Below are 14,504 nucleotides of genomic sequence, written 5' to 3' on the forward strand. Positions count from 1 at the left end.
AGTGGGGAAACACACAATGGAATGATGTCAAGATGTAAGATAAGTTACATTACACATTTGGGGTGGAAGACAGGAAGACAGGACTGAAGACAGGACTGCCATTCTGGAAGCCTCTACTCCCTTCTTTGCCTCCCATCCATGATGGCTATTTTCTACTATTGCACCACCTCACCAACTGCAGCTGCATAGGGGTAAGAAAAGCTCTCAACAGCACAGAGAGGCAGGAGAGTCCCTTTCAGAATGGCCCTAGGCATCCTATAGCAGGGTGAAGCATCCATGTTGGCCAGGGTGAAGGGATTGCTATAAACCCCAACACCACTGGTGAGTGCCATTCCTCCCTTGTAAAACCGTCTTGCTGGGAAGTGGGTCCAAAAAAGATGCATTCATGATGCCTTTATGAAGCAGGAATGTTGGGCCTTACTGGTTAGAAACAAAAACTGGTTAATAAGACCAAATACAATTTGTGGTCCTTGGGACTAGTATAGTACACAGTATGGTACACAGATAACCATGATGCATGCCCAGTGCATGTTTGAAAATGTGCATCTTCCCCTGACACTTTACATATACAGAAACAAAGTACAAATGCTGTGTAGGAATATGTAGAGAGTGACTTGTATAGGCTTCGCATGGGGTCTCTCATCTGGGCAGTAACCAGGCTAACACCTACTTAGTTGAACAGCATCGTATGAGCCATTTTGGAAGGGCGGTATACAAATCAAATCAAATCAATCAATAAATAATATGATTTTGACCATTCTCTTTCCAGAGATCAGCAATAAAGAAAGTGTTCTATTTTCTGCATCTAGCTGGAGGATTTTAATTTTCCATTCCTCTGTAATCCCCTGTGCCCAGGAGAAAAGGTGGAAGGGGGGCAGATGCAAGAACACAGAGGGCTCCTCAATGGTGCACAGCTGCTGGTTTATTGGCTCAATGGATCTTAAGTCTGTAGACATTTCTTTGGGGGGGAATTATTAGGCTCTTTCAGAAACTGATACAAGATATTTTCCACACCACATGGAAAATATTTTGGATCATTTTTTGACAGAGTTGAACCAATTGCCCACGAGGAAGAGTCAACAGACACAAAATTTGTTGGGCCAATAAACCATTTCCTGTGTATCTTTCAAATCCCTCACCAAAAGCCACCTCTGAAGGGTGAGAACCTTCTGGAGACATATTCCTAAGAAGACCTGCCACCAAGAGAGGGGGGAACCCCATTTTGCTTGTCCATTTGGCTCCTAAAGAAGCAATTGCAATGGAGATCTGTGGATTTTACTCCCTTGAAAAAAGCACCTAAGTCCAGATTAAGTTGTGTCTACATCAATATCTCAAGCAGAGTAGTGTAAAGTGACTTTTAATACGTTAATAATGTGGGTGAATGAACCCTCCTCATTCTACTAATTGTAAAATATTTTGGTAATCAATACTTAGAAGCAATCCACTTCTATCTGAAAATGTTTGTAAGTTATTTTAAAAGGCACTGGCATCTGGCATGCCATTTCTTTTAGTCGTCCTCCTGCATGCCTTCAATAACGCTGAGTGAATATGTGCACTAAATTCTCCTTTCAAGCTCAATGCACCAAGGAAGAGTAACTCTAAAAGAGACTAGACCTCCTGGGTTTAAATTTAACACTATTTAAGGAAAGCAAACCTTTGCTAGGGGATATAACTGTTAACATAGTGATTTTTCAAGCCTAAGGTTCCTAATGGGGTTTGACTGTTCCAGAGATAACATATTTTTCTAGGTAACATATTTCAAATCCGATTATGAGCAAATGCTACAAAATTTTACTGTAATGTGAAATACTGTAATGTCAGATAGCATTATTTATCTGCTTAATATGACAAAAAGCATTAATTGCTGGGAGCCATGATTCAGTCCAGCTATATGGAAACCCATTTTGTGCCTATCTCGTCAGTTATTGCAGATTTTCCTAATGAATTGTGATGTGAGATTCTTCTGGGAAATGTGTTTGTATTTTTTTCCACCTGCAGGTTCTATATGCTCATTGTTGTGACACAGATCCTCCATTAACTAAACGCTTTCATTATGGCAGTGCCATGACAAATCAAGGGTGCATCTCTCTCCTCTTCGATATCTGGAGTAGCCTTAATCATTACTGCACATGCAGATTTAATTATTAGGATTTACCAAACGGACTAAGTGGCTAATGTTCATTGTCTTAAAGTCTCATTTAACTATTCAATCAGATTAAATGTGTCATCCATTTCCAATCAAGGTACTGTGTGTATGTCCCACAGGAAGGGGGAAATGCTGCACACAGTGATCTAATTACTTTTACATAAGGATTGCCTTAATGCTTTACATATTGCAACACAGAAGCTGATCTTATTCCCACTGAAGTCCATTGTAAACTTCTCATACCATTATAAAGAGAGGGGGCAGAAGGCATATTTCCTTCCTGCTGAATAAAGTTATAACAGACTATTGGAAAACCTGAAGTGTATATGGATCTTTGGGACTTTGATCTCAGGTGTACCGTATGGCCATATACGTGGAAGCAGGCTTCTCTGTGCAGTCAATGCAAATGCATCTGGATGCATATCTTTTTTCTCTCTCTCTTTTTTAACACATTTTTAATATCCTGTTCTTCCTCCAAGGAGCCCAGAGTGGTGTACTACATACTTAAGTTTCTCCTCACAACAACCCTGTAAAGTAGGTTAGGCTGAGAGAGAAGTGACTGGCCCAGAGTCACCCAGTAAGTATCATGGCTGAATGGGGATTTGAACTCGGGTCTCCCCAGTCCTAGTCCAGCACTCTAGCACTCATCTAGGCTCCACTGACTGGATGTATCAATTGATACAGATACACATTCCCATCCAGGGTCACTAGTGGCTCTGTCAGACTGTCCATGACTGGTGATGTGATGGATCAGGGTATTACAAGTAGTACTTTATTTTTTTTCAGGGTGGTGAGTTATCTATCTATCTATCTATCTATCTATCTATCTATCTATCTATCTATCTATCTATCTATCTATCTATCATTGCAAGGAGGGTGGATGTTCATGCAAGGATGAGAGAGAGGGAATAGAGAGAATAAGCTTTGCCCTCATAAGCCTGTGCTGCATGTCAGCCACTGATGAGATCCAGACCTGCTTCATTTCAGCAAGTCTGCCGCATTGTTTGGTTTTCCAGCGTGCCCAGAGGTATTCACAGAGGTATTCACAAAGACCAGAAAGCATTCTCTATCTGGAGAGCTGGTCTTGTGGTAGCAAGCATGACTTGTCCCCCTAGCTAAGCAGGGTCTGCCCTGGGTGTATTTGAACGGGAGACCACATCTGAGCACTGTAAGATATTCCCCTCAGGGGATGGAGCCGCTCTGGGAAGAGCAGAAGGTTCCAAGTTCCCTCCCTGGCTTCTCCAAGATAGGGCGGAGAAAGATTCCTGCCCGCAACCTTGGAGAAGCTGCTGCCAGTCTGTGTAGACAATACTGAGCTAGATAGACTTGGTATACTGCAGCTCCCTATGTTCTTTGGAGTAACATGCATAGTTGGGGATTTGGTCTTGCTGAACTCCATGCTTCAGTTATCAGTGACATGCAGTGACTCTGGGAAACTGTAAAAGCTTGGCCTCTTAAGGGTGTCTGGTTGAAGTGGCTTCTTTTCTTCTTCTTTTCTTTTCTTTTTCTTTCCTTTTTTCCTTTTCACTGTTAAACTACGGGTGAGAGGACATTTCTATGCCCCATTTCCACTCCTACAACTTTCTTATAGTTAGACCCCAAAACAGCAGCTGTGACAAGTCAGAGTTGAAATCTGAATTACAATGGAATGAAAAGGTGTGGGCCCAATAATCTTTCCATCTGCTCCAGTTGTTAGAGCAGCACTTGGCTTTTGGAGTGTTTGAAGTGGAGGGAAGCACTTGTCTGTGGAAGGATCTTTGTCTGTGAGGAGGTAGGAAAGGGAGAGATTCCCCAACCAAAAGTTCTGAGGCCTCTACAGCTTGAACAGACTATTGGGAATAGTCTATCCCCATAAATCAAGTAGACAGGACTGTACAATTTGCTTCTAGGAACTGCAAAAAACTGAGTGAAGTGCAAAGCCTCCGTCAGGTCTCAGTATGAGTGAAACAGTGAGCAAGTGCTTGGGTCCATCAAGCCATCATCTCAGAGAGGAGTCTGAGCATCTGACCAGTGAACATCAGTTTATTCCACATGCAATCATTACTTCCCATTTCCCCATTTCCTTGTAGTACATGGATCTACACTTAATATTATCCTGTTATATTATAATAAGATTTGATCCGTTGTTGATATGACCTAGACTGACATAACATTCAAGGCCCATTCTCACGTTATGTTCAACACTTGTACAATGAGTGTACAGTGTACACAGGTACAGACAGTCCCGTGTTATGATGAACACTGGTACAGAAGTACACTTCCTATCTGTGTCATGCATTTAAAGGCCTTCATACAGTCATTCATACAAATGTGTACAAGTACACTATTACACTATTACAGTATACTGTCTGAATCACTATTCAGACAGTATTGTACACTATTACAGCATACTGTCTGAATCGGGCTTCAGTTGACTTCAGGTTGGTGAAAACCAGCTTAATAGAAAAACAAGATAATATTGCAGCAGGAGTTAGAAAGAGGTGAAAAGGCATTTAAGTTCAAGAAGAGAAGTTATCTTCCATTGTTTTTCCGTGTAGACAGACAAATCTTGTATTCTAGCTAACAGTTTTTTTTTTGTTAATTAGAAGTTTGTCCCAGTGGAGATCCTGTAAGGGGGGTGGTGGCATCAGAATGAAAAGGGAGGGGAGAGAGAAAATGGTGTTTTCTGAATAAAGCTTCGTTAAACCAGTGCTTTTATAGTGATGCTACACATTACTGGCACCTTGTCCCACCTGGAATCACAACGGTGGAGATGGCTTTGTCTTTATTCCTTGCAGGGAACGAAGTCAGATCCCTCTCTGTTGCTGCTATCCCAGGCAGGGAGTGAGTTTTTGAGTGCCGTGCCAGGCGCTTTCAGCGCTTGGCCATGCCCTCTGTGTGAGCAATGCACAGGGGGCATGGTCAAACTCCTAAAACACCCAACATGCTCAGAAACCCACTCCTCATTGGGGATCGCAACAGTGAGGAGGACTTTGCCTTTGTTCCCTGCAGGAAATGAGGGCAAAGCCCTCCCCGCTGCTGCATAGATTTCAGATTTATTTTACAATCAAGGATCAGATACATCAGATTCTATTATTTTAAAAATACAGCCAATAACCAGACAATAATAACAGCAATAGATGCCAAACAATCATCTAAAACTTTAAGAAAGCTTAAAATAACAACAATCCCACTAACTCGGGCCATAGCTTGACAGCAAAACAATATTTTGCAACATTTAAAGAAATAGCAACATTACTATCAGACAATAAAATTTGCAAATAGAAAACATCCGAGTGCCCTGGATAATTTGACAGCAATGGTAAGATTAATCAAGCTCAAGCATCTCTGTAATATGGGCTCTACAATAGAACATGAGCAGAAGATTCAACAGCCCCCGCTCCACACAGGCAAACCCTGGCCCCATAAGGAACCTTCTTGGATTTGCCTTCAAGAACAGCTGTAGGTAAAAGATTAAATCTAACTAATGTTAATAGCTTGGGGAACCCCGCTGCCATGATCCTAGGCAGGGAATGGGTTTATGAGTGCTGCGGTACATGCTTTCGAAGCTTGGTCACACACACACACACACACCCGTGTGCATGTGACACACAGTGACACACACCCATGTGCATGTGACACACAGTGGGGCATGGCCAGGCTACAAAAACACTCGCACAGCACTGAGGTAAGAGTGTCAGCACTTTTTTTTTTAAAAAAAGCACCGAGTTCAACAAACATAAGATTGCTTTGTGTTTACTAGGGAAGCAGCTACAAAAAAAAATCTGTTGGGATTTATTTGCTGATTCAGAAGCAGCACCGAGTGGAAATCAGCACCCTATCATAAAGCACCCTATCATAAATCAGCACCCTACTATCATAAAGGTAAACATAACTACATTTAAATGACCAGGCTCTCTTTGGCTGCTGAGTCAAGTGGATACAACATCTAGTGTGACAGGCCAGGATGAACCTCAGACACTAATTCTGAATGGCTGCAAACAGATTAAATGGATATTTTTTAAAATGGTATTTTTACATTTTACAAGATAAATCACATATCAGTGTGACCAAATAAACACAAATGCATTGGACATGTTAGGCAAGCATATGCAAACAGTATTTGACGTTGTGCTATTTTGGGTGTTTGTTTCTCAGAAGAGAATTGGCAGTATATTTCTAAGTTTCATTGTGTTTTACATGTGATTTACAGAAGATATATTAGCTGCTGAAATTGGAATGCTACATTAACAACCAAAATTTAAATGCAAAATATCCACCATAGCCCTATTTTTTCTTAAAAGGCTAGAAAGGTAAAAACTCTATAGGTTGACCCATTTGATGTAAATTCTGATGTACAGAAAAATGCACTATTTGAATGAATTCAGTAACTCAGATGCTGCCCAATGTTACCTGTGGTTGTAGATAAAAATATCTTTTGGGTCTGTCCTTTCTTCCACTTTGAAAGGCAGAAGACATCAGTCACTGGCCGTGTGTCACTTTTCTCAAAGCAGCTTACCTTGACATTGATAGACAACTTGAGGGGAATGGTCTCTCTCCTTTGCTGAAGCATTAGCAGACTTTAATGTGCAGTGATATGGACTAGCTCACAAGTGAACTTGCGTCAGTATCAAACTTGGATTCATAGGCCCCATTCAAACGTAACATGGACCTATGGTTTCATACCTCCCCTCCCCTTGCTCTCCTGTCCGCCTTTGGAAATTGGGGAGAACAGCCTCTCTGCAGTCAGTTACATTGCAGAGAGGTGGGGGAGCTGGCTGTACAGGCTTCCTTCTTGACTGAAGGACAGCCCACACAGTCAATAGGGCCGGAGTGAGGGAGGAGCTCGCTCCCTCAACTCCAGTTCCGTGGGGCCCCAACTGTGGTGCCAGTGTTCAGATGTCATGTTGGCATCTGCAGAAATGGGGTTTGCAGCAACCAAACTCCGCTCTGTACCAAAGGTTCGGATTGGAGTTTGAAGAGGGAAACCACAGGTCACTCCCCGCTACAAACTACATTTCCCTGAATTTGGATGTGTGGGTTAGGAAACCAGAGGTGAAGGGGCCTCCGGTTTCCTGTTACGTCTGAATTTGGCATAAAAGACACTTCACATGTTACAGGAGAGCAATAAAAGAGGAAATGTGTGGCTTGTGTATCCTGCTTCTGTTATAACATGTCTGCTCAGCTTGTGACCCAGAAAGCTGAATGCAGCTCACCACATATATTGGCCTGGGTGCTTGGGGCTCTCTTAGCCTTTCTGTAGCCCCAGCTCCAGGTGAGTTAGCTCTGATCAGTTTGGTGTGTCACAAGTTGTTTAAGCCTGTACAATAATATTGAAAGAAGCACACGTGGAGTCTGGAAATGGCTTCTGGATCTCACTGTGGGAAAAATATATAATGTCACTGTTCATGATAATGGCAAAAGTAAGGACAGAGGAAGTTCAAATCATTCATGCTTTTTCTGTAGCATGTGAAGTGGCTTTAAGGCTATCATACTTGCATGGGAGTAAGTTCTATTTAACTCAGTGGAATTTATTTCTGAGATTGGACTGCAAAAATTCATTAAGATAGATCTCTAATCTGGGCATGCACTCAAGCAATCAATCCTGCAAATAATTCACTGCTGGTGTATATCGCTGTGAATTTCAGAAGCAAGGTTGCTTCCACTCTAGCTTTAGCGCTGGCATTTCTCTAATTAGCTGGAAGTAGAATTAAAATGGAGGTTCCACGTAGCTTTTAATAGAGTGCTGTATTATTTATCAAAGTGCTTCCTCACAGCCAAGATCCTTCTGTAATTTCTGTTCACAGGTAAATTCCATTCAAAGGTCCCTTCTAATGCTAGTTCAAAGCATCCTATTTGCAGATTCAGTCAATTTTATTCCCATTTTATTCCCAGGTCGGAATGGCTGGAGGATTTATGCTGAATTGCTCCCTAATTGCCCCTTATTTTTTGTTTCCCTCAAGATGGTTACATTTTAGGCTGCATTAATTAGCATCACAGTGTCCAGGTCATGAGAAGTAATATTTCGACTTTTTTCCACATCTGGAGTAATGCCCAGTTTTGGGCACCACACTTTGAAGCTATTCTCACGATCACTGAAAGCAGGCTAAGGGAGCTTAGTCTGCTTCCCAGGGATTGTGGGAGCCACCGGGCTCATAGGTGAGCCTGGTGCTCCCAAGACGGCTAGCCTGCCTAACTACCCCTCCCCTAAGACGAGGTTAATGGAGCGAGCACTCTGTCAACCTCATCTTTTGGCTCGTGTGCTGCCGCAGTGTGCGGCAACACACGAGTAGACCCCTGACCAGGAGGCTGCAAGCAGCCTCCTGGGCTCGGGGTTTTTCCCAGAATGCCCTGTGCGCTTGCATGGGGCATTCTGGAACTTCCGGGGGCTGCGCAGCCCCCGATCCCGGCCGCCCCTGCCGACTCCATGACAGAGCCAGCAGTCATGTGGGCAGCCAATCTGGCTGCCCACCTACGAGTGACTGCTTGTCTGCCGGGAGAGCAGACTAAGACCGCTCTCCCTGCAGTTAGCCCCAAATCTCTTCTCACTGATCATGAGAAGAGCTTCTTTAAGAAATTGGAACAGGTTCCAAGGAAGGCAACAAAGGTGGTCAGATGTCTGAACAATAAGCCCTATGAGGAAAGGCTGAAGGAACAGCATGTTTAGCCAGAAGAAGAGAAGGTTGAACAGGAGCATGATAGTGCTTGTCAAATACCTGAAGGTTTGTGAGAAAGAAGAGGGCAAAGACTTCTCTCTTGCCAAGAGGGCAGGACTAGAGCTAATGGTCTTAAGTTACAGGAGTATAATTTAGAAGAAATTCATAATGGTAAGAACTGTTGCATGTATGTATGTATTTATTTATTTAATACATGTATATACCGCCCCATACAAAATGTTCCCTGGGTGGTTCACAATATAAAACCAATTAAAAGATTAACATAATTAAAACAATTTAAAATACAATAAGGAAATCTAAAACCAAAGCTTTACAACTATAAACTAAAAGTCTGACTAAACAGGTATGTTTTTAGGTGCTTCTTAAAAACATTCAGAGAAGGGGAAATTCTAATTTCATTAGGAAGCATGTTCCAGAGTCCCGGAGCAACTCCAGAAAAGTCCTGGTTTAGAGTTGCAACCGCAACTAGACCTCCCCAGATGATTTTAATAGTTGGTGAGATTGATGAAGAAGAAGGCACTCTCTTAAATACCTCGGACTTCATAGGTAGTAATCAGCACTTTGTATTTTGAGAATCATCCTGCAGGAAGGGGGTCCCAATTACTTGAGGTCTTCAAGCAGAGGCTGTTAGAGATGCTCTAGCTCTTGATTTTCTGTAATGAGTAGTGGGTTGGCTCACTGCCTTTTCCAACTCTATGATTCATATTGTTTCAGAGATGTGGGAAAACATTTAGGAACATGTTCACAGAAGTGTGAACTGCGAAAGAGACACGCTCCCTGATACTGGCTGACATGATGTGCAGCCTAATTGACCTGTAAGGCTCCATGCTGCACTGCAGCAAAGCTGCAAGAAAAGCCCCGGCCCTTGATAAACCTGGCAGCTGTGGAAGCAGCATTACCACACGTATCCCTATTTGTGCCAATGGGGATAAATACAGTAATGCTGCTTCTGTAGCTGCCAGGTTTGAAACGTTTCGGGTCTTATCTTGTGGCTTCGCTGCAGCCCTGCACATCATGACAGCCACTGACTATAATTATGGAAATCTGGACCATGAAGGTTGAAAAGATAACAGATCTGTGATTGTAAAAATCATCGAATACTACTGGTTCCACTTTTATCATTTAAAAAATTATTTAAAAGTCTTACATGAATCTTCAGGTTTTTGATATGACTTTGCGATGATCATGGCAGTGTATAACGGATTCGTTTCTGAGCTGTAATTCAGGGCAGATTACCTTTTGCAACCAGAGAGAAGTACGTCTGTCTCCAGTTTTCATCCCACAGCAGTATTTCCCTCTCTCCCTGGTGAGCAAAGAAAAGAAAAGCAAGAGCCCCACAGCAGTGGTTTCTCTCTTCATGCTGCAACCCACAGTGGTGCTGGTAGCTGGTGTCGAGGCACACAAAAGGGTCTTGCGCTTCCCTGTTTCCTTGTACAGACAACATAAATCAACCCATGCTGCAGTCCTAAGGAAGCTTGGAGACCAGATGTCATATGAGTGCAAAAAGAAAATGGGGGTTGGAAACTTAGAAAAGTCTTCACTGACCTTACAAGTTCACATAGTTCAGGTGATATCCCCAGAGACCATCATAATGCCATTAGGAAAGGAAATGCCCTGGGAAACAGAAAACTTATGAAGGGGGAAGTATACAAACTTCTAGGAATGGGGAGGAGAAAAAACATTTAAACAAGCACATAAAGCTTTTCAGTTAAGGATTTCTAACATATGCAATAAAAGGAACTCTTGTGCAGTCCAACCCTGTGCATGTTGACTTGGAAAAAAATCCTACTGAGCTAAATAGGGCTTACTTCTAAGTAAAGGTGGCCCTCATTATCTGCAGATTCTGTAGCCGCAGTTTTGTGTATCCACAATTGGGTCTTAGAGATGCAGTTTCATTATGTGTAGGTAGAAAAATAGGTGAATTTTGACTATCCACAATTTTGAATGGCCGGAAGTAACTCGGAAATTACTGCTGATGTCATTTCCAGCAACCATTTTCCAGCAGAGAGCTATTTTGTGGCTCTTTTTAAAAAAAGGTTTTGGGGGGGGGGCGCGAATATTTAACCATATCGGGTGGGGGGGACATTGCTGGAGAGCTGAAGACCTGGAAAATAAGGTACCCTGTTTCCCCGAAGGTAAGACCTACCCTGAAAGTAAGACCTAGCAGTAATTTCTGATGTACCGCTAATTGCCCTAGTGCATTTTTTTGGGCTAAAATTAATATAAGACACTGTCTTATTTTCGGGGAAACACGGTACTATCTTTTTCTCCTCTTATTTCTGCCCCTTTGCTTTTTTTTGGCCTTTTTGTTTTTTATTTTTGGTTAGGAACCTAACCCCACACTGACTCAAGGTTCTGTTATTCACAGTTTCCATATTCATGTCTATAGGTGAGAATGGAAATCCACCCCGCCACCAATAGCAAGGGCCACATACAGGTGAAACTCGGAAAATTAGAATATCGTGCAAAAGTCCATTAATTTCAGTAATGCAAATTAAAAGGTGAAACTGATATATGAGACAGATGCATTACATGCAAAGCGAGATAAGTCAAGCCTTAATTTGTTATAATTGTGATGATCATGGCGTACAGCTCATGAAAACCCCAAATCCACAATCTCAGAAAATTAGAATATTACATGGAACCAAGAAGACAAGGATTGTAGAATAGAACAATATCGGACCTCTGAAAAGTATAAGCATGCATATGTATTCAGTACTTGGTTTGGGCCCCTTTTGCAGCAATTACTGCCTCAATGCGGCGTGGCATGGATGCTATCAGCCTGTGGCACTGATGAGATATTATGGAAGACCAGGATGCTTCATTAGCGGCCTTCAGCTCTTCTGCATTGTTTGGTCTCATGTCTCTCATCCTTCTCTTGGCAATGCCCCATAGATTCTCTATGGGGTCAGGTCAGGCGAGTTTGCTGGCCAATCAAGCACAGTACACTGTATACTTTTCAGAGGTCCGATATTGTTCTATTCTTCAATCCTTGTCTTCTTGGTTCCATGTAATATTCTAATTTTCTGGGATTGTGGATTTGGGGTTTTCATGAGCTGTACGCCATGATCATCACAATTATAACAAATTAAGGCTTGACTTATCTCGCTTTGCATTTAATGCGTCTGTCTCATATATCAGTTTCACCTTTTAATTTGCATTACTTAAATTAATGGACTTTTACACGATATTCTAATTTTCCAAGTTTCACCTGTATATGTATGCATAAGATTGCAAAAATAGGAGATTATAAGGGAGGAGAGGGGAGAGGAGGGGAGGATCACACTTGGAAATATATTCTGAAGTTCTTAACTGGACAATACATGGATGAGGAACAGGTTAGTGAAGATATGTGGCCTGACAGTTCAACATAATATTTGAGCAAACTTCACATTTTATCTAGTGGCTTTTGTTCCAAAAGTCACCAGTCTGTATGTTTAAGTATATGCCGATTTGCCACTGGCTAGAAATAATTCACCAGTGGTAAATGAAAACGTACAAGGGCTAATTTCATCAGGCTTGTAATATAACAAGGGCAGATGGCTACCCCATATTCTGTGGTTGCATTAATCTAAGAAAGGAGCTGGTACCTTGTGTACGAGTGATGGGCAATATGAAAAGACCTATTAAGCCACAGCCCCAAGTTTTAGAAAGTGGTAATGGAGGGGATATGCCACTAATTTTGTCTCCTTCTTAGAGAATGCAGTGAATTGCAGTAATGAAAGGTTTTGCCTACTTGTTTCTTTTTAAAGTTCAAACAATTTTAAAGTTCAAACAGTTGGTGGGTGATGCATATGTCCCACTTCTAGCACTGGGTTTTGAAACATCTTTCAAATGATTTGAAAGATTTGAAACATCTTTCAGATGTTCAAAGCAGCAAAACTATGCTCTCCCCCTTCTCCCACCGCCCATAGCAAGGCTGTCTGCCACACACGCCCCCCCCCAACAGACACACAAACACACGACTCTATGCTTAATGAAAACCCTCCCCACAGTAGTTGTCCCAGAGGACTGGACTGTTCCAGAATAAATAATACTCAGAAATTATACCTATATACTTCAGAAATGGCAAGTTAATTGGTACTACTGAGATAGAACAGTGAATTACCGATTTACTGCTTTTGGGTACTTGTTAAAAAATCACTTTTTTTAAAAGAGGGAAGCTCATCACAAGTTCCAGGTAGTTTGGAAACCATTCTTGGAATTATTTGCATTGTGAAAAATGTTTTTCTAGATAATAGTGGTCAGAGTGATCCTGTGACTAGTCTTTTGTTGTTGTTTTATTCTTTTTGAATATTTATTTAAAGGGGGAAGAGTTACTTTTGAAGAATGTGATGAGTTTATATATTATATAATATATAATAATATATAATAATATAATAGAATGTGATGAGTTTATATAAACTCATCACATTCTTCAAAAGTAACTCTTCCGCCATATATATATATATATATATATATATATATATATATATATATATAAAATAAATATATATACACACACACACACGACTAGTAAAACAGCTTGCAATTTGCAAGCATATTAATGTCTTATCTCTCTGTGACTATGCTTTTCCTAGCTTTATGAGGAAACATTGCTCCATGCTTTCCAATGGGAGTGTTTTCCCACATTTTCTGGGACACATTTTCCACATTTTCCACATTTTCTGGGACTTTAATTAATTATCCTGGGTTTAGGATTTTTATGATAGTGTGGCCAAAGTCTGGAAACTATCTACAAAAACAACATGTTTCTAGTTTATGTGGTTTGGTCTGAGAGTTTCAGGGCAGGCAGGCAGTGAGTGAGTCAGTGAGGGCTTGCAGCTTGCAAGCACATGAACATCTTATCTCTCTGTGACTCTAGCCTTTCCCCAACCCATTCCCAATGTGTTTCAAAGGGAGAGTTTCCCCAGATTTCCCATGACATTATCTGAGCAAAGAGGCACCTTTGAAAAGTGATGATTCTCTTTATTTAGCAGGGGGAGAGCAACTGGCCCTATCTATCCCCAAGACAGCATTCCTTCACTGGCTATTAGTGGAGTCTATCTTATGTTTCTTTTTTAGATTGTGAGTCTTTGGGGGGAAAGGAGCTATTTATTTATTTATTTATTTATTTATACCTATGTAAACCAAACCTTTTTTTGAAAAGTGGTATATAAATATTAGTTCTATTCTTCATCATATAAAAGCATTTTTCTGGGGTTTGGGAGGGTTTTTTTTTGGTAGTCTGGTTGAGGTCTGGAACCTACCTGCAAAAATGGCATGTCCCTATCATTCATGGTTTGTTCTGAGAGTCTCATGTCAGTGAGTGAGTGAGTTAGTCAGTCCAGTGAGTGAGTCTAGTCAGCCTAGTCCAGTGAGTGAGTGAGTGAGTGAGGCCCAATAAGCTTTATATTATAGATAAAGCTCAGAGAGGGAAATATTTTATTTGAGAGCCCCACAATTGTCAAGAAGGCCTCGGCACTGAGGAGGGGCAGTGAGAGCTGCTTTCGCAAGACATGTCTGGGAGCATCTCCCTCCAGCCCACTGCCAAGGGTGGAAAAGGTGCGCCACCCTTTAAAATGCTGATGCTAGCACGGGGTCATTGCCTGAAGCTGCGGCAGCAGTGGGATCAGAGACTGCTAACATCTATCCCTGCCTTACAAATGAAAGGTCTGCCAGTGTGTTAATGCCAAATAAAACAAAATCATTCTTGATTAAAG

The sequence above is a fragment of the Hemicordylus capensis genome, chromosome 1 (genome assembly GCF_027244095.1).
Source record: "Hemicordylus capensis ecotype Gifberg chromosome 1, rHemCap1.1.pri, whole genome shotgun sequence".
In the NCBI taxonomy this organism is placed as follows: domain Eukaryota; kingdom Metazoa; phylum Chordata; class Lepidosauria; order Squamata; family Cordylidae; genus Hemicordylus; species Hemicordylus capensis.